The 23,221-nt window shown below is 40.2% G+C and overlaps 1 protein-coding gene across 1 annotated transcript in view; it reads right to left on the bottom strand.

Annotated features, from left to right (window-relative positions):
* SLC6A11 (solute carrier family 6 (neurotransmitter transporter), member 11) overlaps positions 1-23,221 on the bottom strand; it is a 97,466-nt gene that overhangs the window by 21,386 nt on the left and 52,859 nt on the right. The window lies entirely within an intron of this gene.

The raw sequence follows: 23,221 nt of genomic DNA, 5'->3' as shown, positions 1-23,221 counted from the left end.
TCCTGACTCCTGGTTTCCTGGGATAAATGAGCTCTGTAAGGTTTTTCTTGAAGCAGAGCAACCAAAGTCCTTTTCAGAGAAGTAACAAAACACTGACTGATAACCAGAGGCAATAGCTCTGTAGCCATTAGCTACACAAATTTCAGACAAGAATGAGGTAATGCAGGTAATAACTTCACCACTAATAATAGTAATACTAATATTAGTAATCAAATACTCATAAATACATGAAGGAGATGTGTTTGTTTTACACGTGATCAAGTGAGACCTTGGGCCCTGAAGCTGCTGAGAGCATTTCTGTTCAGGAATACCATTACCATCACATTTGATTTGCATCACTGGCTTAAATGGTTTCATTGCTGTCATACCAAGTAAGGTTCAGCTGGTTACATCTTGAAGTTGCAGCACTTGGGAAGGAAAAAAAACTGCACAAAGCAAGGCCTTTGACAGGCAGGCTCTTTAACAAGATCGGAAGCTCCCAGAAGCTGCGAGCAGCCCAGGTCAACTGAAAATGCAGGGTGTGCTTAAGTATGAACAAAAGCTGGGAAACTGGATCAGCAGGATCTGCTGCTTCCTTCCACTCCAGTTTCTGCCCAGGGTACTGGTGCAGCACATTGTCCAGCACTTAGATGAGCAACAGCCTTTCCTGTTGGCATCTGCCAGCTCCACAGAAGTCCAACTGTTCCTTGGACAGCAAGTCCTAGTGGAAATGAGGGCAAAGAATTGTACTCTGAAGTGAGAACCTTCAGAGCTGCTTGAGGAGCAAAGAGCACATCTCTCTGCAGGTCCTGCATACATAGTTACAAAAACAGGCAGAATTCTGGCCATCATATTTCCTTCAAAGAAAACAAGTGTCCTCTAAAGACCATGACATCTGACAGTGCCACTTAAAAGGGGCAAACACTTCATGAGAAGCATGTTCTGCAGGAGATATTACAGATCAGTCCATTATATTCTTGCCCCAACAGCCAGTGAGTGACCAGTTGACATGTAGCTTCAGACTGCAGGGTTTAGTAATTTGTTGAGGTACACAAACTGTTTGTTTGTCTAAGTAACACCCAGTCTTAGTCAGTCATAAACTGCTCCTCAGGGGAAGCTGTTCTCATTAAAACTTCTCGTGGGTGCAGATGGGCTCCTGTAGATACTGTGCACAAATCCAGGTGCCCTCCATCTGGCTTATGGCAACAAAAGCATTAGAAATTAATTCCAAGAGTGCAGAATTTGCAATGTCTGGCTCAGACTAGAAGTTGTAACGCTGTTCAAGTACGTGGACTGAATGTAGCACCATTCTGCAGAACAATGAGATTCTGAAGGACAGAGACAAAGAAAATGCTGCCAGTAAGCTGCAAACCAAGGGTTCTGGAGCCAGCAGCTGGTGAAAGGCTGGGACAAAAGGAGTACATTTTTTCTGAAATGAGACGAGGCTTGATGTGTTTCTGGCATGAGTGAATTCCAGAGGAAAGGATCTGTACCAGAGAACATCCTGTTCATGCTTTATAAACTTTGTACCTTGAAAATCCTTTGGTTAGTGAGAGTCAGTTCAGCAGTAACCATTCATAAATTTGGGGATTGAGACTGCTCCACAGTCTTCTTCTAGCCCCTTCTTTAAAAGTTGGAACTAAGTGTTTCTTCTCGCTTTTCTCATCTCATATTTAAAATGTCAGCAGGCCAAAACAAGATTAAAATTAAACCACAAAACCTTTACGATACTTTTTTTTTTTTTTTTTAAATGCCAACACCAAAGGACAGAACCTTCTGTATCTACTGTACTTGTATTTTTGCACCCAAGTTCCAGCCACTTCCTAGACGCACTAGGCCCAGTCCTACATTACTGGCAGCATGGGCAAACTAGCCTGGCAAAGGCCAGCTCAGGCTAGAGGAGCTCAGGCCAGGGGAGTTGAGGCTGGAGCAGCTCAGATGTTGCTCTGGCTGTGGTGCAGGTTCTTGCTGGCTAAGCAGGAAGGGGCTCTTCAACCAGCCCATGCCATGAAGCTCCGTTGCCAAAGGGAGAAGGTGTAGTAAACAAGCCTCAACTCTATGGCACTGCCTGCTTCCTCCAAGGAGAAATGAGGCACAACAGTGGGAGACTGTGTCTCCACTCCCCATTTTCTGAGTGGGCAGCAGAGCAGCAGAGCTATCTGTGCCCTCATCCCCACCCACTTTCCAGCTTTCTGGATTCACAACATTAGCTCACAAGCAGTGGTCTCTGCTGTGTCCTGCTCATAGTTAACTGATGCTGGTACAAACACAGAACAGAATAAAGAACATTTTTTACAAAAAATGAAAAGAGCTGTTTTGCAAAGTCCAGCTCTCACAAGGTAGCAAATCCAGGATAAGCAGCCTGCCTGGCTAATCTCAATTTAGCTTCCTTATGAGTAGGTCTAGGACACAAAATTCATTTACATGACTATTCATCTTCCTGCCCAGGGAGATTAATTGACCTAGTGAGACAGAGGATCCTGTTGTCTGGAGGATCCCTTGTCTCTTTTGTTGCCATGATTGTAGTACATGTAATGAATGAGGAAGGATAAAGAAGGAAGAAGAGGGATGTGCTGTAGTGAAGACAACAGAATTCTGCTCTGGAGAATGAGAGTCTTTTCATGTCTCTCCTATAAAAGTTTCTGTGTGACGTTATGTCCATAAATCACTCGAACCAACCCTTTCTCAAATGTTCATTAACTGGGTAGTCCTCATTTAATGGGTGCCTGAAGTAAAGTACAAATTATTGAGCATTCACTGTTGTGACCAAAGTGAATGAAAGCCATGGATGGGACAAGTGATAAAACCCCAGTATAAAAAGCCTGCTCTACCCATTTCAAATTGAAAATCCCCAAATGACTGGCAGCCTCTCATTTTGGTCTCATTATAAGTCTCTTCACATCAATCTGATGAGATCATGCCATACACTGAAAACAAATAACTGAGGTTATGAAACACATGGACAGTGCAGAAATAAGTTACTTGAAAGGCTGAGCCAGTTGTGATGATCAAGGTCTGAATGATATGCAGTGTATTTACAGGGCCAAGCAAGGTGTGAAAAGGATAAAACAAAAACTTGCATGTCTTGAAATGAGCTTGGTTGGTGCTGTACCTAATACAGCAGAGACCTTGGGGAAAGCCTGTTCTATGTTGATCTTTATTCCTCCCATCATTCATGGGAAAAAAAATAACATTCCCCACTTGAAGGACTATCATTAGATACCAGGTTTTCCCTCTAACTTTACCTTCCCTTTACTTTTTGTATAGGTAAGAGTACAGAATTGCAGAACACAGCAATGCAGTTTAGACAGCTGGGCAGACAATCCTTCCATGTACAGGACCCACCACAGCCCTGTCTCAGTTCTTGCTGCCTTACAAGAAATGTGCAGGGCATGTTGTGGCAGCCTCACCTCTAATGTCACATGTGAGGTGGGATTTGCATCCCCCAGACTCACAGTGCAGGCCCAGAAAGCTCCCAACTGCTCCAGAGCATAAGCAATGCCAACTCATGGCATCCCAAAAAAGTCTGCACAGATACATTACCAGGGAAACCTCAGAGATCAGGATCCACAGGGCTTGCTGCAGCAGCCTTCCTCAGGAAGGAGCCCTGGCCACCTTTAGTCTGTATCATTTCCACATCCAAGCAACTGGGAGAATATTGTTAACCACTTAAGGCCATATCTCATTCCAGAAGTCCTCTACTGCTCACAGAGCAAAGCAAACACTACTACACAGCTGTTACAGAATCCTCCTGTGACTGCAGGAAATACATCCCAGGACAAACTGAATTTAACTGGCACTTCCACAAGCTTTTAGACAGGACAAACTGCTGAACGTAAAGCAAAAGATGTAAAATTGTTTCCTGTCTGGGGAACATGGGATAATTAAGTAGTTATTTACACTCTCATCCTGCAAGAAGATAGGTAGTTTTAAGAATATATATTCTGTTGTCACCTGAAAAGCTTCATTTCACACCTCAGCAAGGAGGCTATTAACAACATGTCACCATCCTGTCTCGTTGTGCACGTCTCTGCATATTAGTCTAGAAGAAGAATGCAAGATGCCTAAAATGCACGTTGAGGACATTGTAAGCAGAAATTGGAGGGGTTTATTAAAAGTGTGACACTTGGTAATCATGTTTGTGACAGATTATATGTTCAAATCCACAGCCAGATCTCTCACACCTCAGTGGCTGGGCCCTGGAGGAAGACAGGCCCTGGGCGTGAGGGTCAAGTCTGTGGGTCAGGCAGACAAGCTCCTGGAATAAATACCAGCTTATGGTTTAATTGTTCAGTCTGTTGCTCAATAATGGTTAAAATGGTAAATGCAAGCGAAAGAGAATATGATTTTTTTTAGGAGTGGCCCAGGGCACTAAATCACCCCAACACTCACTCCTTGTTAACTGTCTGCATGCTCAGGTGTGTGCACCTGAACCTCCTCCCAAGCACCTGCACGTGCCCACAGCAGCCTCCTGACTGCTGATTCACAGATCTACTGGGATTGCAAGGTGGCTGGTTTTTTTCTCTACTGTAAGTCAGCAGATGAGAATAACCATGTAACACTAGTGCTATTTTCACTATGGCATTAGGTAGGAAAGACCATATATGGGCCTGAAAGATATGATGGAATTTACACCAAAAGAACCCCAGAGAAGCTCTAAAGAGCAGGCAGTGTCTAGATGATGAGGTACATGCCTAATATATTTCAAGTAGCAGGAACAAATCAAGTTGCTATAGAGGAAAGCTCTGGTTTTATACCAACCAGGAGACCAGTGTTGTCCATGTCATTACAGCTGGCTCAGACCTAAGAGGTGCACCTGACTGAGGCAGGAGGGGTGTCATGATGTCCTCCTGGTGGCACTGCTCTCTGAGCTCCCAGGAGCAACGTTGAGGTAATAGCTGTGGGCTCTTCATACTAGTCTGGACTGACACGTTAGGCTTTAGGTCAGAGAGATCAGTGCATGTAAAGAAACACACACGTCCCCCTTTCTCTTTTTGCAATGTTCTAAATTACATTTCACAGATTTCTTAATGACTCCAAATAATTGTGATACTTTGGTTCAGGAGACAGTTCAGAGAGTTTTCAATGTAATGGCTGATCCTAAAGAACTGCCACATCCATGTTTCTTAAACCATAGCCAGAACAATCAAGTACTGTGAGGATCATTCAATTAAACAAAACTAATATATTGTTTATTTGTCCTTTCCCAAAGTCTACAGTTCACAGATCTGTTAGAAATGATACACAGGTAAGGGATGATAATATTTGTACCCACACACTTGGGTTGCTTCCTTGTGTATTTCTGTCAAAATCAGGGGAATTAATTTCACACGAGTGTGAGTATGAGCTGAAATATGCATTCTAGTGGTATAGTTTCATAAATATGCTTTTTATTTATTCCTAACAGTGAGATTGAACACTCACTTCAGCTGCAAAGCTCAAAGCATCCTTAACTAGACTAGAGTGGTTAATGACAATTCCATAATGAAGCACTCTGAGAACATGGGAGATCTCACAGGCCAGTTAAATGCAGCTTCACTCACTCTTTAAAACACGATGTTCCAAATGTCGATAGTCATTTATTTCCCGTTTTGTTATCAGAGAATGAGCAATCACTTTTCAGCTTTCTTTTAATTTAAATTATTCATGACTTCTTTATGAATCTCAGCAGTGTTTGTATTTGAAAAAGCAGTTTGCCTTTGGTTTCAAACAAGAATTTTAAAAAGAAAGCCCCTGCTGTCAGGAAATAATAAATGAAATTTCAAGGTAAAAGCACAGAAGAGTTGCAGACTTTTATATCAGTAAGAATGCCTGAATAAAACACCCTCTTGCCAAACAGACTTAAGTAGGAGTAGTACTAGGGTGTAAGTCCTGTACATCCTGACAGGCTGAATGTTCACGTGCCACTGGTATGTGGGGAGTGTGTGGGTAATGTCAACAATTCCTGGCAGCTACAGAACATCTCTACCTGTACCAGACTGCAGGGTTTAGCATTTTTGAGTCGGCTTCTACAGCACATGCTTTGCTTTGCAAGGCAATGGTCACAAAGCATGGTTTGCATCCCAGCCACCTGGGAGTCAGTCAAGCTACCTGGGTATTTCATGTACTCTAAAGGTAGGCAAATTCAGGGAGCAGAGGAGGCTAGGACAAGAGGATTGAACCAAGAGCAGAAAAAAAGAAAATAATTTTTAAAAAGGAAAAAAAAAATAATCTGTATGCAATGTAGAAAAAAAGAAGGAAAGTGTGAGAGTGAACAGAGACTGAAAAGCAGTTGTAGAACTCACATAGTGGCCAGGATAAAGATTTGGCTTCATCTTTTGGGAAAAAGTATTGTACCTTTTCATTCTCATACAGGTTTAGACATGGCAGGCATGTTAGGTTTTAACCTGCACTTAAAGAGGACCCCTGTCAGACATGAGGGAGTTATCAGCAGTTTAATTATGAGCACTAAGAAAAGCTTTGGGAGAATCAAATAATTTCAAAAGAATCTGCCAACTGAAAGTACCACAGGCTTCCTTCCCCTCCTCCTGCCACCTGAATTAGTGTTTCAGGGACTGCCTTTGGCAACTGCAGCACCAAGCACTGCTACAGCAGGTGAGAACATATCTGATTCCTGATATAACCCAGAGCCACTGGTCTCTGCTACTCAAAATAATCTTTTGATATTAAGAAAACAGCACATACTTCCTAATGCCAGGGGAAGGACCACATAAGTACCACACAGCCTGAAATAGCCGAGGCAGTGAGCTTTACCATTTTTTATTTACAAGACTGTTTTTTCCAGTCTTAGATGCCATGCCTCTTAAGTAAATGACAATGCTATTAGTAAGATGAACTCTTGAAGTCATTGGGAAACTAAGAATTATTCTACTGATTGAACTGTACTCACACAGTATAGGGCAATGTACAACTATAAAAATTTCTTAACATTTCTTAAATTGCTGGTTATTTGTGTTCCTTTGCTACAAATTACATTTTTATGTATATATGAATGTATCCTGTAAAAAAATTATAAAATAGGTAGTAGTGGAGGACTGAGCATTTTACCTCTTATCTTACTCCAATTAAAATATATTTTTGCAGCTTTCTCATGATGAAGACCACTCAGCTGCATCACAAACTGTCATGTTTGGTATGGTGTAGCAGAAGAGAGCACCAGGATGAGGAGCAGACTGTGGTATGGAGACTGGATGTATGTGCACTGGAAGGAAAGCAACAGCAATATGGGAGGTAGGGTGTTGACACTTCCTGTGTTCCTTGCATGCTCACCAAGATGAAGAATGCTGTACAAGCAACATGGTACCCCACCAGAAAAGACAGACTCATTGAGGTTATTTTCAGTTTCAATGCAGAATGCTTTGTCAAATGGATGGAGAAGAGGCTGAAGGAGCTACATCTGCCCTGGAGGCCACACTGAGCGGGACGGGGCTGTGGTTTTAGATCTGGCTGCAAACACTGCAAAAAAGCTTGTACTTGGGACATGTCACTGCCAGCATCTCTGTTCAAAGGCATGAAAAAGAAAATTAACTAGTTTCCATTTATTCTCTAGTCACCCTCTTGTAATCAACTGGGGTTTTTTTCTTCAATAGCAGCCAAAACAAAAATCAGCTGAATGTCTGTGCTACACAGCTGCACAAAATACACATTGCAGGTCAAAGTACCCTTCTGTTCTCAAAAACAATTCCAACACTTAGAAGATGCAGACATTAAAAATGGATAAATCCATTCCTTGCATGCATTCTGTTCTTTCCCTGACTAGCAGTACACTAATAATACATCTTATTCCTATGAATGTTGCAGAGAAAATCAAACAGGGAATAATAAATGGTATTTAGTTTTGTCACATAATTAATACAGTCACTATAACTGCAGAGTTTCTCATGTTTGACTATAAAATAGCAAAAAAAAAAAAGCAATTTTCTAATCTTGGTATATTTTTAGTTTAAAAAAGAATATCTGAATCTTTTCTATACAGCTGATTAAAGGAGACATTTATTTACAAATCAGATACAAAGATATTCCCCAAAATTAAACTAGTTTGTCACAGGGGTCACAATGAAAAGCTTTTTGCTGACTAGGAAAATACAACTTCCCCCTTGAAACAGAGACCTTGGAACAACCCAGGAGCAAACCAGACTATAGCAATGCAATTTTAAAGAAACTCTTCTGAGTGTTACTCTTAACTAAAGACACAGACTAAAGCTTCTGAGAACTTAGAGGTGACCTTCATGATAAACCATCCTGGAAATCTGAACAAACTGCCTCAACAAATATATTCTCAATAGCTTTTTAACTTACTTTCAGAATACTTATATTAAATTAAATATATTCCTTCAAAAGAAAACTTTCAGTGTCTACATTTATCAAATCTACATTTATTGAACCTAAGGTAGAACTGTGATGTAGAAAAAATAATGATATAAGGAGATAAAGGATGTAAATCAAAGACTATTCACTGAAAATGTGACTGTCCCCAGGCTACTTGAAAGTGGCAACTGTTTGTTCAGACAGTCATCATTGTAAAACAGCTTAGCATGATGCTTTACAAGTGCAACACAACTCCTCTAGGCTTATCCAGATGGCAAGAATAAGAACTAAAATACCCTTCAGTTATCTCCATGCAGCCTCAGTCAACTCCAAGGCTGAGGACAAAGCTGGGGTCCCTGTGTTCAGAAAAGTAAAGTTAAAAAACCCCTGCTGGATCCAAGCATGCTGGCACCAACTGTGTTACCTAAAATAAATAAGCTCTTTAGCCCCTGCCCCCTGTCCCCAAATGCCTTCTAGAAAATAAATACAAAGATAAAAAAGAAAAAAAATTCCCTTGTTTTACTCTCTACTCTCCCAACTCAGTGGGAAATGCCATTAAATGGGAAACTAAACCAAAACAAAATATGAGCTGTGCATTGTGGAGAAGCAGCAAAAAACCCCAAAACCTGTTGAGTTTTGGAAACAGGACTTGGTTTGTTTCTTAAGTTTACTACCCGGGGGTTTTTAAACAACACAGCTTCTGAAAGCAGAGCCTTCATTAGAGCAGGAAAACACAACCTAAACGGCCAGGCAGAAAATGGCTGAATTAAGCTCTTTTTTCCCTCTTTTTAATGGTAGTGATTCTCAAAAGATTAAAAGTAGGTTAGGCGAATAATAAACCAGCTATATTTCTAGTGTCTACCTGACAACGGCTTTTGTAGAAGTGAATAATTACATGAAAATCACTTCCTTTCCACCTCTCTTTGGGACTTCTGTGGGTTGCTAGGCAGTCTCCCTCCTACCTTCTGCTAATGTTACTTACAGACGGGATGAATGCAGTATATTCATGATGAGAATGGTGAGCTGAGGGGGAGAAGGACCTAAATACTTGAAGTTTTGTTTATTCATTGCTGCCTTTGGAGACCAACACTATAGCTCAGATTACTTTACACATATTTAAATGCTGATTTCCCGAGGCACGATTGTTAGCCAAGTACCACCCTGTTAAAATGGGACAGGACCTTCCTCAATCCAGGAGTCACGCTAGTAGTATGTTTGTGTGGTGCCACCCAATGTTGAAAGTCAGGTGCTGGAGCAAAGCATACTGAGGTTCCTTCTGGGGCTTGGAAGAATTCTTGCATTCTCTCTGACTGCTCTTCATGACTGAAATAATGTTTATTGTGAGATTGGGTTGCTTTCCTGAATGCCGGAACTCAACATTTAGGAGACACCTTGATTGCCTTGCCATGATTCCAGAACTGGCAGCCACAAGGCACTGTTGCACATCCCTATTTGGACAATTATGAGTGTACTAGTATAGGTTATGGTGTATGTTCATTCAAAAAGAAACAAACTTTACCCAGAAATCACTCCCCTCTGCAGAGCACTAGCTGAGGTAACAAGGGGTTACCTGAGATCGCAGGTATGTGTGGGTGGTTGCAGAAGGACAGTGACCCAAATGTAAGGCTTTGTGGGGCTTTAAACCCTGTCTCTGATTTCCAAACTCTGATTTCAGCCGTCTAAGCCTGCAGTTCACTTTTGAGTATGGACTTGTCAGTTGACATCCTCAAAGTTAGCTCACTCAGCATGGTACAACAGGAGACAAAAAAGAGACCAGAGGTTTTGGGTTCCCTTCCCAGTCAGCACGTGCTGACAGTAGGACTCAAATACACAAACCAGTACCCCCAATTAAGAGAAATCCCCACCTGACAAGAACTACAGTGCTAAACATACTGCATTTTGCATCATTATTTTACTAGTTTCTTACCAGCTGTCTCTTCAGCCTGGCCAGCTGCTGAGGACAGCCAGCTGCACCCCCTTGTGCCCCACACTTCTACACAGCTTTGCTTCCAAGCTTAAGATCCTTACAGAAGGTAACAACTCCCAGCTGTAAAGCTGTTATTTCATTAAATGGCAGTAGTGAACTCATCTCCTTTTCTAATTGGCATCTCAGACCTCAAGAGAGCTCTGAATTCAGGACACTTAACACCCAGGTGGCTTCAGTTTCCCACAGGGGCAAACCTGAAATCCTGTTGCTTCTGCATAGTCACACAACGACTACCCTGAGGCTCAGAAGATGCCTGGGCCACCGCAGGTGGCAATGCAGGCAAGGTCATGCTCGAACCTCTGAGTTGTCCCAGGGTCTTTACCTCCCCGTTTCGACACAGAAACAGCACTGCCTAAGGGCAGTTTTGCCTGCAAGGGGTGTAAAAGGAGACTATTATCGCCGTGACAGCAGCCTTTCAGATTACTGGCTTCAGAGGTTTAGTCTGTCACAAAGCTAGAACACAGAGATAGCATTGTCTTGCTTGATTTCTTCTGTGCAGATATAGAAAATCCCCGGAAAAATTTTCAGATGATTTTTCCCTTAATTAGAAAGAAAAAAACCTCCCAAAACCTAATAAAAGAACAGATCCTTAGCCAGCCCTGTCTCTTATCTGAAAGTCAATACTAATACTCCAGCTTTGGCCAAAGGAAAAATTCCATCTACAAAGGTAGCTATGAGTCCAAGGATTTCTCTAAATTGTCTTTATAATAAAACTTGCATGTTTTCATTTACAGCCAATAGTTACAACAGTTGCCTTAAAATACATGTAAGGACAGAGTTATCTCATAGTACAGGATTTTCCTCTTGAAATATATACCAGGTTTCCCTTACTTCAGTTCTGGAGTATATGGTAAGGAGACAGGAGACAGTCTAAGATACATAGAAATATTAAAAATATATTATTCATTTAAAAACATTTATGTCCCTACCATAAACACAATTTCTGGGGAAGAAAAAGCAGTCACTGAGTAGCTGGAACAGTTATTTCATGTCTGTGTGATAAGAAATGAAAATTGTCTTCAGTGGATGGGTTGCTTAAATTTTGGGAATCTGGCAATCTTATTGTTAAGAGGCAAAAATAGAATTAAATTCTAGTATCTCTTGGGAGCAGCATCTGATTTTCCACTGACTTATTTCCTGTAATGCATCCCAAGTGCACCTGGAGTTTCCCCCAGCAGGGTGGTCTGCATCACTCCCCTGTGATGAAGCCTCCTGGTATTGACAGCTCTCAAGTTTTGCAATCTCACAATTGCCCAGCCTTCTGCAAAGGTAGATAGGGAGTATATTTTCTACTAGAGACACCAGACTACCAGGTCTTTTTGGGGGCATGTTTGGGGATCAAGGCATGCTTAATGTAATTTCCTATATGTGATAAATAAAGATGCTCAATTTTATAAAATCAATGCAGGAAGTGCAGTCAAATAATTTCTGAAATGAGGGTGTTGATTAATGTTCCTCTTTATTAAGACAACATCACCAAATGCTCTCAGAAAGAGATGTATTTGGCTGCTCCCTCATGCCTATAGACAGTCAGAGGGGGTTCAACATATTTACATTTAATTGCACTGAGGGATTGAGAGGTCATCCTGACTAATGTCTGGATTATTCAGAAACCAAACTTCGATGTTTTTAAGGTATTTTTTTCTTCCAATATTCCATTTGCAAAACATTTGCCAGAAAGTAGGGCTCAGGGGTTGCTTTGGTTTTTAGATTTTCAGGGAGTTCTATCAAATGTAGCAGGGTTCTCTATTCCCTCAGCAAATTGATAATTTCAAGGCACCTAATTACTATTACAGAGCTTCTTGACTGCAATATCACAGTGACAAAAAAACTCACCTTCTCTGATAGTTTTTTTTTGTTTACTTCTTAAAATTCTCATCCAGCATCCTTGGAGCCTGAGGGACACTAGAGATGTTAAGCACAATAATCAGCCCTGTGATTTTTGGTGGGACCTGTGGGAACTGATGATCCCACTTTGAGTCCTAAAGGTTCTACTCGAGTTGCATATTTTGCCTCCAACAGCTTTTAACGTTCACTTTGCAAGATGAAAATTTCTCTGTTTAAGGAAAACTTACATTTAAAACTATACAGTGTTAGAAAAAGGCAAGGAAACCCAGCAGAAAAAAATGTGCTACCTCACTACTGAATGCTTTACAATTTTACAGTTCATTTTAAACAGGTAAAGCTTCTGCAATGTTAGGGCACAAAATTTAATTGACATTTTCCCATTGATTTCCAGGGGCCAAAATTTTTAGGTTTTATAGAATTGCAATTTGCAAAAAAACCCAACAAAAATAACAAAACTAAAAGATTTGCTTAATGGCTTTTTTTTGCTTGCAGAAATATTTATCAAGCTACAGTTTGAAGTATGTGAAGAATTAGTATATATTCTACTACTTTAATATAGTATTTGGCAAATTCCGGGCTTGAGGACACCATATGCAGAGTAAAATAAAAATCATACTCATCCCTTAAATCATGAAGACTTCAATATTGAGCTGGGTTGGAATAATCAAATGTATGATATACATTCTTATCTAAATAAAAAAATATCCCTGAGGAATTTTCAAATTTTCTAAGCAGTAAGTAAAATTCTATCTCATAAAAACTTATTTGTGTTCATTATATCTTTGTTCACTGCAGAAATCTCCTTCACAACACGAAAGATTTTCCTGACTGCAAATATTTTGCAGAAGGAACCCTAAAGGTAGTACTTAGTATTCAGACAATTGCAGTAAATATGGGAAAAAAGCATATGAGGAGATTTTACCCTTACACACCATTGAAAGGCAGAGAAGTCCCCTGAGGAGGTCACTGCACTATCTGATCAAGTCAGTCTGAAGACAGTGGTGATTCTTAGATGTAAGAGATCCAGACTCAGTATGTAGTGCATACACAAGGTCTTAATCCTGTCTTTGCATATGAACACAAAAGTCTTTTCGGTCCTTATAAAAAGAACTTTGACTGGAGAGTTTGTGTCAAAGGATACATGAAAGTGATCTGGGTCTATGTACTCTTGTTTTCCCAGTTTGTGGTCTGCAAAGAGATCCAACAACTCTGCTTGCTTCCTCGGGGTGGGGTGTGCAGAAACTGACAGGCAGTACTCATGCAGGGAAAAGAGCATAGAGAGTGGAAACAGCTCTCTCAAAAAGTGCTTTTCATTTTAAAATATTTACTTCTTGTTTGTTCTTTCATTTTCTAAAGCAGCAGCACCAGCACTAAGGCTGTTTGGGACAACCAATGCACTAAACATTTGATATACACTTCCACCAGTTAGATCAGATTTCATTGCCACCTTCCCCCAACTTATCCTGGGGACTATGGCATGGAGTCTCAGTAGTCTTTTTTATGGCTGTTTTTTCTACTCATACAACCTTTTTTTTTTTCTTTTTCCTAGTGATTGCTGTCAGCAAGTGACTGTAAGAGAACAATCTGCCTCTACTGACTCTCCATGGAAAGCAGAGAGTAGCAGCCCTAAGAGCATGGCTTCCTAACCCACAGCACTGCCTTTCTCCAGCCACTGCCAAAAGCATAAAAGCCCAAAGGCAAATCAAGCACAAATCTGCAGTGTTGATTTGCCCAGAGGTGAAGAACATATTTGCCCTTCTCAGCTGCGCTGGCACAGGGCCATGGGTGGGCACCTCAACATTGGATTCCAGCCCAGCTGCTGGAATTGTGCCACTGGCAGCTGCATTTCCAAAATTAAGAAACCAATCAAATGTCTATAGCATTACCAGTGCAGAATTCATCTCTATTTCCAGAGTTTCTTCCCTCTGCTCCTTCTGTTCCTTCTACACTTGACATTGGAAACAAGACAAAAGCTGCTGGTAAAGCTTAGAAAAGGTAAACCCCAAACAAGAGAGATTAATGCTCCTGAACTTTTTGAAAGTGGACATCAACCACGTGGCTGAAGGTGATGTAAGTCTGGTTTGATTTTCAAAAGCATTTTGGAAAAAAATCTGTCAGCAAAAGCTCTTTAGGAGCTAAGCACCTGTGCTTTCAGAAAGTTGTTGCTGGAAAAATTATTGATGAGGGGATAGAAAACATTAAATAAGAGTAAATAAATAATTTTTACAGTGGAGGGAGGCACCAATGTAATAACTACACCGTGCCTCTGCTGTTCAGTTTCTTCAGAATCACTGAGAAAAAAAAGGTTGATACAAAGTTACTCAGTCTAGCAAAGATGATAGTTAAAAAAGCAATGACACTAAATTAACCAATCTAGCAGGGATTACATCTAACTTTTTGAGTGCCAGTGGAAAAGAATTTTTTTTTAAATGACAGATAAAATTAAATTACATTTGAAGTAATATATACAAGAAAAGGCAATTCTCATTTGACCTATGAAATCCTGGCTTCTTAGCTGCCAATTTTGGAAGCATTATCTTGTAGTTAAGTTAGATAGTTCCAACAGTGTTCAGCAGTGGACAAGAAAGCAGTGGTGCCTGCTGGAAGGCCAAGAAGCAATGGGCACAAACTGAAACATGGGAAATCCCTCTTACACATAAGAAAAAGCATAAGAAAGAACAGGTTGCCCACAGAGAGCTTGTGGACTCATTCCTTGGAGATACTCAGAACCCAACTGGACGTGGTTTTTGGTGAACTTGTCAGCGTGGACTTTACAGTTGGACTTCATAATCTTCAATGCCTTTTTCAACCTAAATTATTCTACAGTTCTAAGCCCTGAGCAACCTGAGGTAGTAAAAACCTACTTTGGGAAGGGAGGCTGGGCTGGAAGATCTCCAAAGGTGTCTGCCAGCCTCAGCTATTCTGTGATTCTGTATGAGAACAGATGGAGTGGATTAGGACTTCAGCTGAGGTGGGATGTCAGTGCAGTTTAACAAGTCATAGATGAGAGGAAAGGAGAAGTAGGGATACTTCATTCCCTGATACTTCCAGTGTAAAAGCTGGAAAGTCATCAGATGAAGTTTCCAGGAATCCAGTTCAAAAGGAATGAAAGCAGGTAGCTCTCCCTGATACAATGAGCAGATCTTTCATGTAAAGCATCACCTTATATACTTTCAAAACAAGTAGAATATTTCTTGATGCTTATTTTAATGCTACCTGTTCTGCAGAAGAGATTATCCTGTCCATTCCACTAAGTAACATTGTCTAGTTTTTTTTCTCACACTCATTTCTATAATTCTTGTAATCTCTCATATGATAATGGCAGTACTTAAACAGGGACTACTATCTTGCCATGCCTATACATCTTCTGGCAGCACTTCCCCCACCAATCCATGAAAAGGATAAAGGAAATAATTACTAATTGCTATCAAAAGATTAAAGATAATAGTTAAACTATGAATCTATAGCAGTGAACCACCAGTGTGTACTTTCTGTTCAAATAAGCATGCTCTAACTAGCTGGCAGGTACTTCATCTTATTTTTCAGTAGGGAGACAGGAGACTGCACCTGCAGGGAGGACACTTCAGGACAGGGACCTTGCCAGTAAAAGCTGGACAGAAATTCTTACAGCAGAAACAAGCTGGAACCACAGGTTATATGTGGACTCTTGTGTTTAACAGTTCACAATGGACCTATCCATAATTGATTGTATTAATTTATACTTTCAGCCTCCCACATCCTCTACACAGTGAGTTCCACCATTTAGTTGTCATTATGTGAAAGAGCACGTTCTTTTGTATTATTCTAAACTCACTACATCTCCATTTTTATAGACTTTTGCCAAATCCAAGGCAGAGTTCCAGTAGGACCTCCAGAGTTACTGGCTGACTGCCACACAAACAGGGACTGGTGCCTTGGCTGCAGAACCAGGAGGGCAGCTCCAGTTTCAGGTCTGACAGTGTGCAAAAGCTTTTCTTTCCCCTGCTTTTCACAAAAACCCACCAGTGACTGTTGGCTATAACTGCCCTACAGAGCTACCATTGCTAATTAATGAGCAGATCAGTCTTCTAAGGAGCATCACAGCTACAATACAATTCTCTGAAAAGCTGCTTTGCTACTAAATTGTCTACAATACCACCAAAACTGTGGTCCAGCTTCATCTAATATGCACCAAATACCTCTACTATGTATTGTTTTTATTTTTAAAAATATTTATTGCCTAAAGACCAAAAGGAAAAAATGTTTTTAACATTTAACAGAAATCTCTCTAGAAAATTCCTCAACTAAACTCAGTATTCAATAAACCAATTAAAGGTGCCAAGTAACAACTTATTGCCTATCATCCTGTTACAGAAATAAATGCTTAACTGAAGACAGCATTGATTTCATGGTGCCCACATAATAATCTAAATATTGCCCTTCACAAGTATAATGAAACCTGAGTGCTTAGGTAGAGTAAATAATAAAGACACAACTAAGAGTTAATTCTCTTTTTAAAGTATTAATCCCAAAACAAAGAGAACTGAAATCTTGTGCAACATACTCCTTCAAATATTGGTACTGACAATATAGGCCAACAATCCCAAATGACAGAGAAGAAAGTATATAATTTTTATAATAATTTAATTACAGTTTAGTCAGCTTTCAACAAAGCTACAGATATGGATAATCCCATCCTAACTAAGCAAAAATTGCCCCAGAAAATTAAAGCCATATAGTTAATTTAGAGCATTAACTACTTTACTAAGACAACCTAAATCCTCTTTTACTTTGAGAACTGCCATTTTCTGTTTAATATGACTTAAGACAAAAGAATGTAAAGTATTCAAATTACTATCAAGATAATCAAACACACTTTTTTAACTTTAGCTACTTATGTGCAAAGAATAGATGTTTGGATATAAATACATAACCAAAGTATGGCCACATTGGTTCAGTGCAAAGGCAGTGAACTGTCCTCTTTTAATTGCTGCCAAAAGCAGGTGCTCAGGGGAAGGACTACAGCTAACATCTACCAAAAATAATTTCCAATTTTCTGCTAGCTAAACTGATCATGTTTGTGTTCAAATGACTTGAGTACAGTGCAATGGAAAAGCTCTCCAAAGATGGCTCTCCCTTTCCTTTGCCTACACAGGAAGCCTGGCAGTCCCACCACCTGTCTTACCTGGCCTCACACCTTCTGACTGCACATCACAGGTAACCAACAGGCTTTAAATAGCCCTTTCAATAGAGCATCTTCTCCCTGTGGTACAGCTTTGCTCCATGGTTCCCTGTTTTCTGCTGGTTTGTGCAATCACATTCAAACTACAAATATTTTTACCCAGTTGCTTGAATGCACAAGACAAGTACCAAGTATGAGTCAAGGCCTGGAAGCCCAAGGAAGCACAGAGAAATGAAAAGCCAATAAATGTTGCTGAGCAACAATTAAGGCTAAATGGATGTGCCTTCACTGTGCACTGCAAACCCTAATGAGCTAAACCAAAATGCTGTATATTACTCATCTTTCTCAGTCAAAACAGAACAGCAATTCTAGGAAGAAGAAGTAAGAAACCATTAAGGTCACTTCCCAGTTAAACCTGCAGAAAATCAGTCCTGCAGCAGCAGTGCCCAGTAGTAAATTGTTTCAGAATATTGAGGATTACAGTTACTGCCATAAAACCATATTTATGTACTCACTGCAGTCTCAAAGACTCCATATTCACAAACACAAACTATTTCTTTGTCCTGTAGCATTTTCCTCCTTGAATTTCATCAAGGATTAAGTACTGAGGAAGCAACAGTCATTAACTTAGATGTTTTATAGAATCGTAGAATTACTAAGGTAAGATTTACATTCACCCCTCCCCATACTCTTCACTTGCATGTAAGTCAGAAGCCTCCAATCCTGAAGGAGACACCAGCTAGAGGTGGAAAACCTGGCAGCACCTGCAATAGGCAGCAAGCACTGTCTGCAAGGGTCCCAGGAAGGAGCTCTGGTCCAGGAGGGTGGGTAGGCCAGCTGCTGACTTGTTCTGTGGTCTTGGACAAATCTGATGCTGTGGGTGAATGAGCAGGGCCACAGCTCTGCAGCTGCCAGGGCAGCAGAACACTGATGCAAAGATGATAACTTGGTATGCACCATCTGAATGTGTCTCAGAGTTAATTACTGGTGAATGGTAGCTGGAATTTGCTTGGAACTCCAGCAAGAGCCTGGCATCTGCCCAGGGTCATGTGCCAAGAATCTCTCAGATTCCTCTAACAAGCTTAGAGCAAAAACTTACCCAATCAATCCCAGATATTTGGATTTTTTTATTATTTTTTTTTAAGAGATATTTTTTAAGGCTCAGTTACAAGTCACAGACTGTGCCTGACAGTTTAAAGTAACTCACATCACTAGGGAAGCAGTTACTAACAACATCTAGCTCCATGAGGAGCTCAACAGGTACCACAAGTAAAATGAGTTCCCTAGATAATTTTCATAAATAAATGCAAGGGGGAATGTAGAAAGGCAAAGCAGTTAAGCAGATTTTTCCTAGACCTTCAGGAATAAGCTTGTCATGTCTTCCCTGTGACAGATTTGTCTTGGATAACTTAATTTGGGAAACAAACATTGCACTGCTGCTATCCTAGGCTTATTTTAAATGCTTATCTGAAATGTTCAAAGAGCTGATGTGCTGGTAGGTATTTTGCCTCATACCCAGCCAGGAACACAAAGTGATGTATAGGTCGTTCCAACCCACAAACATCTTTGATGTGTCTGACCCTCAGATCACTTCTTGCACATTCCCCTTCCACCTGAAGGACAATTTGCTTCTGATACTTCCATTCCACAGCACTCAGCACAACGGGATGGAAAGAAGACAAAAAGGAAGCACATTTATATTTATTCCTTTCCCATTTGCTGCCAACTCATTTATTCTTGTGTCCTTCAACTTGGTATTTTGATAACACACACTCTTACTTCTACTTGAACCTGTATGCACCATGCAGTGTATAAAAAACCAACAAACCAACTCTCCTGGACCTAGAGAGAGCACAGTATCAGTATCTTATTATTTGGAGTTGTTTGACAGACTGGCTGACAACTGACTTACTCAGTGACTATACATTCTACTGCTTTGTGACCTAAGCTATTTTAAAAATCTGCAGGTAAGTAGAGTTATAGAAATACAAAAATACAGTTATTGGTGATATACCAGTACTCAAAATCATTGCCTGGTCAGTCTAAAAATATCCAGCAGAGTTAATTAGCCCCTAATGTTATTTAGCCCCTGCCTCATTCCCTCAAGCTGAGGCACCTGTCTCTTGCTCTGGCTGTAAGACTGTGGTCATTCCAAGCCCTCGACAGAATTGGTGCAAAAAGGAGTTTATAAGACTGATGCAGTAGTGGCTGACTGAATTACACTTCCAAGATACCTTTTCCTCTCCACTGATGAAAGAGGCAGTCATCTACAAAACTGGAACCTTGCTTACACACACCAGTTATATATGCAAGTTAAATATGAAGATCAAGATGCAGAACAGATCATTGTAGTTTGTAATCACTAATCATGAGCCACATTTTCTGCCTTCCTCCATAAGACAGTAACTCACTGTAGGCTAATGCCCCAACTAACTGCTGCAATCATTTTCCACCTATGTTTTGCTCACCTTCATGGATGGATAAACAAGTTCATTTAGACCTCCAGGCTTGCAAAGTACTGGCTTTCACTATACCTTTTTGTGAACATCCCTCAGAGTCACCATGTTGTTTTATTATTTTACACAGAGGGATTTAGAGTATTTTAAAAGCATGAGTTGTTTTTAGAGTGACAGGAACTGTATACCCAACTGGCAAATTTTAGTAAACAAGCCACTCAACATTCACTAAAATTCAGCTGTGAGCCTAGTCCTTTTTAAAGAGAGCTGGGCAACGACAAACCTTTCATTTATACCACAGGGTTGGCAGAAACTTGAAGTAAAACTCAGCTCAAGCACTAGAATAAAGAAATGCCATTTAGGAATTGTATTCAGGACCTGCACTTCTTGACACTAAAGGGGTTACTAAAGTACTGACATAGCTCAAATGTTTAATTTCACAGAAGAATGAAGATTCAGTTCAACTTACGTTATTTGAAAATTTGTGTCAAAGAGTAAAAGCAGTTAGTCAAACACTGGAAGGTTATTTTAAGAAGTCAAATGTTATTTCTCCATTTTTAAATTAAGCACTTGATTTTTAATTCCTAAACAAGATGTTGCTTCAAAATGTAATAATAATAGTAAAAAGAATAAAGGAAAACACCTCTTTAAACTAAAAACACTTTTTAAAGCTTTGACCTGCATGAAATGTTTTGCTTTTATTCTTCTAAAATATCAGCATGGGAACATGGAACTTGAGTGCAAATTCACCAGGAACCAGATCCTGCCTCCCATCCTTTACAAACTCAGCTGCACTTGCTTGATTCAAATGTTCTCTGAAAAGTTCACATGGGTTGACAATAAACAAACAAATGAAAGATCTATGAACCCATACTCCAAACTGCATCAACTGCTGATGACTTCCTGCCAAGTTTGTAACAAATTTACTCAGTGCATTTATTGCCTCTCCCTTTGTAACCATCAGATGCTTTCTTTCCATATCCCTATTTACAGTCCTAAATAGAAGCAGTAGCTGGCACTGGTGTGACAAAACACGTTATTGCCTCTGTTCTCTGATGGCATTGAAAGATATTCTTGCAGCCAGGATTCTGGTGCAAATAGTCACAGAATGCTCAGTTGATTTGAGCCTCCGTGTTTAAAGTAGCTGTCTATAAACATCCATATGGAAAAATATGTTAACATATGGAACTCTAAGACTGTGAATACAGTTAGGGAAGATATCCTTAAAAATATTAATCACCTTTGCAGGAATTCCTGTATTACAAAATTTTCTGGAACATTAACACAGGAATAAATTTATTTCTTAAAAGACTTACTTCAGAGAAAAGGATATGAACTGTATCCCCAAGTCAGGCAATGTACCACAGCAGAATCTGAAGAAAACATGTTGACTATCCCATTTATCTTCATGGGCAATTTTGGTGATAAAACTTAAGTGTATATATAGCTCTGTGTGTGTATAGACATTTGATATAGCATAAGGAGGAAACCATTAGGCAGTAAAGCAATCAACAATCAATCCAGCTTCGATGGCCTGAAAAAAACCTATTTGAATACAATGTAGTTACTTTATCCATAAGGAAGGAATTGTCAAGAACTCAGCATAGACATTCAGAGAAGAGAGGATCTCAAAGCCACAGCTGCCAATACACACATCTCCCCATCTTTCCAGTTTGCACTCCTGGATCTGGATCCTTTCCATGAGCTGCTTGGCAGACGGTGACTGTTCATGATGGAGGAGCCAGCTTGTTTCCCCACATACATTAGGGCAGTGTGCCAGCAACTGTCACCAGCCACCTCCCACCTTCTCCCAGCTTCCCTCTCCTTGCTTTCTATCACTTTTTTCACATTCCCACACTCCCCTTACAAATCAATCAGGTATGTATGGACAAGCATCACACAAGCTGTATGCTAGCAGCTACAAAACCATGGTAGGAAGAGGGAAGAGCAGCAGTCAGGCACCCATAGCTGTCAGATGCCTACGTAGCCCCCAGCTCAATGCAGTCCCCAGTTTGTTCATACTGCCCTGCAGGAAGAAACCTTTTCTTTTCCTTTCTGCCTCCTCTTTTTGTATTTCCATTGGTTCAGAAAATACCTTCAAGGAAGAACTTCAGAAACTCCTCCAGGCTACTTCTGAGGAAAAAAACACGTGTGAGCCCAACTCCATCTACCATAAAAGCCTTTGGTGGAGATCTTTCCAGGCTCACACTCAGCCCCAATAACATGGCAGCTCTCCAAGAGTAGTTTGTGGGGTGTACACAACACACTTTAGCTATTACTGCTTTTATACATATATTTGCCCAGCCTTCTTTTTGTTGGAACGTTTTGGGAATTCAACTGTAATTCCAGTTCTAGAATGGAAATAAAAAGTCTCAGCAATGTCCATGGGATTAGAAAGCATTTTTTTGTACAGGTCTTCAAAGAATAATCTTTGAGAGCACTCAATGTTTTAAAGACTAAACAACAGATTTTCTGCAAGCTGCACATCATTCCACTGGTGTAGTAATCTTCTCTTTTTCTTTTTTTCTCTCAGTCCTCTGAAATAACATGATTAGCAAGAATCCTGTTAGCAATTCTTAAAATAACTATACATTTCCAATGCCTCTGTTCATATGGTATCATACACCCAACATCTGACTGTCCCAGAGATAGTATGGAATATTTATTTGCTTCTCTTACTGACTATCCTTACTGTGCCCAGGTTCCCTTACTATTTTTCCCTCATTAACATCCATATATCACTTTGTATGTTTTGTGCCAAGTTTTAATTTCATCTGAAACAAATGAATTTTTTAGCAACCGCTTCTCTCACTAGGAGACTTGACTTCTAGAGCAGTTGATAGGCTGGAGTCACTGGTAGTATTCACAATTCCTTACCTGTTCCTGAGAATGTTAATTAATTAATGCTCAAAATGGCTCTTCAAGCTTGACTGGTACTTCTTTTCAAGTGCCATAATTGTAAACAGTGAAAATCTCTCCCTGTTATGGCAATACACTGGGTTAACGTGTGGATCCTGTCTCCCTCCAGTGGCATATCACACTGCCCATGAAGTCGTAATATTAAAGTGCAATCAGAGTTTCCCAGAAACTCAGGTGATGTCTCCTCTCCATTGCCAAGGTTGCTAAGGGGTTGCAGGGATAGCTGGAGGATGGATCATGTGGCCTAAAAGCCCCAGGGAATTTACCTAATGACCCCATTCTTCTAACAAGTGTCTTCTTATCTGCCAAAATCTGCTGTTGCCTGCCCAGCTTGTTGGTCCTTGTGTAGCAACAGCAAGAAATACAAGGAAAAAAACACAAGGAGAAGGAAGCAAACTATTTTTTCAGGGCTTGAAATAACTCTCCAATGCAATAACTGGACTTCTGAAACCTCATTTGCTACATAAAAAACAGTCACAACATTAGGCTGTTGAAATAACAGAGCTGTATATTGAGGTGGAATAAGGTGTGTCATGCTCAGACACAGCAACAGTTTAGCAATCA

Source organism: Chaetura pelagica, unplaced genomic scaffold, assembly GCF_000747805.2.
Source record: "Chaetura pelagica isolate M959 unplaced genomic scaffold, ChaPel_1.0 scaffold52, whole genome shotgun sequence".
NCBI classification, from domain to species: Eukaryota; Metazoa; Chordata; class Aves; order Apodiformes; family Apodidae; genus Chaetura; species Chaetura pelagica.
This window is presented reverse-complemented; position numbering and strand designations above follow the sequence as displayed.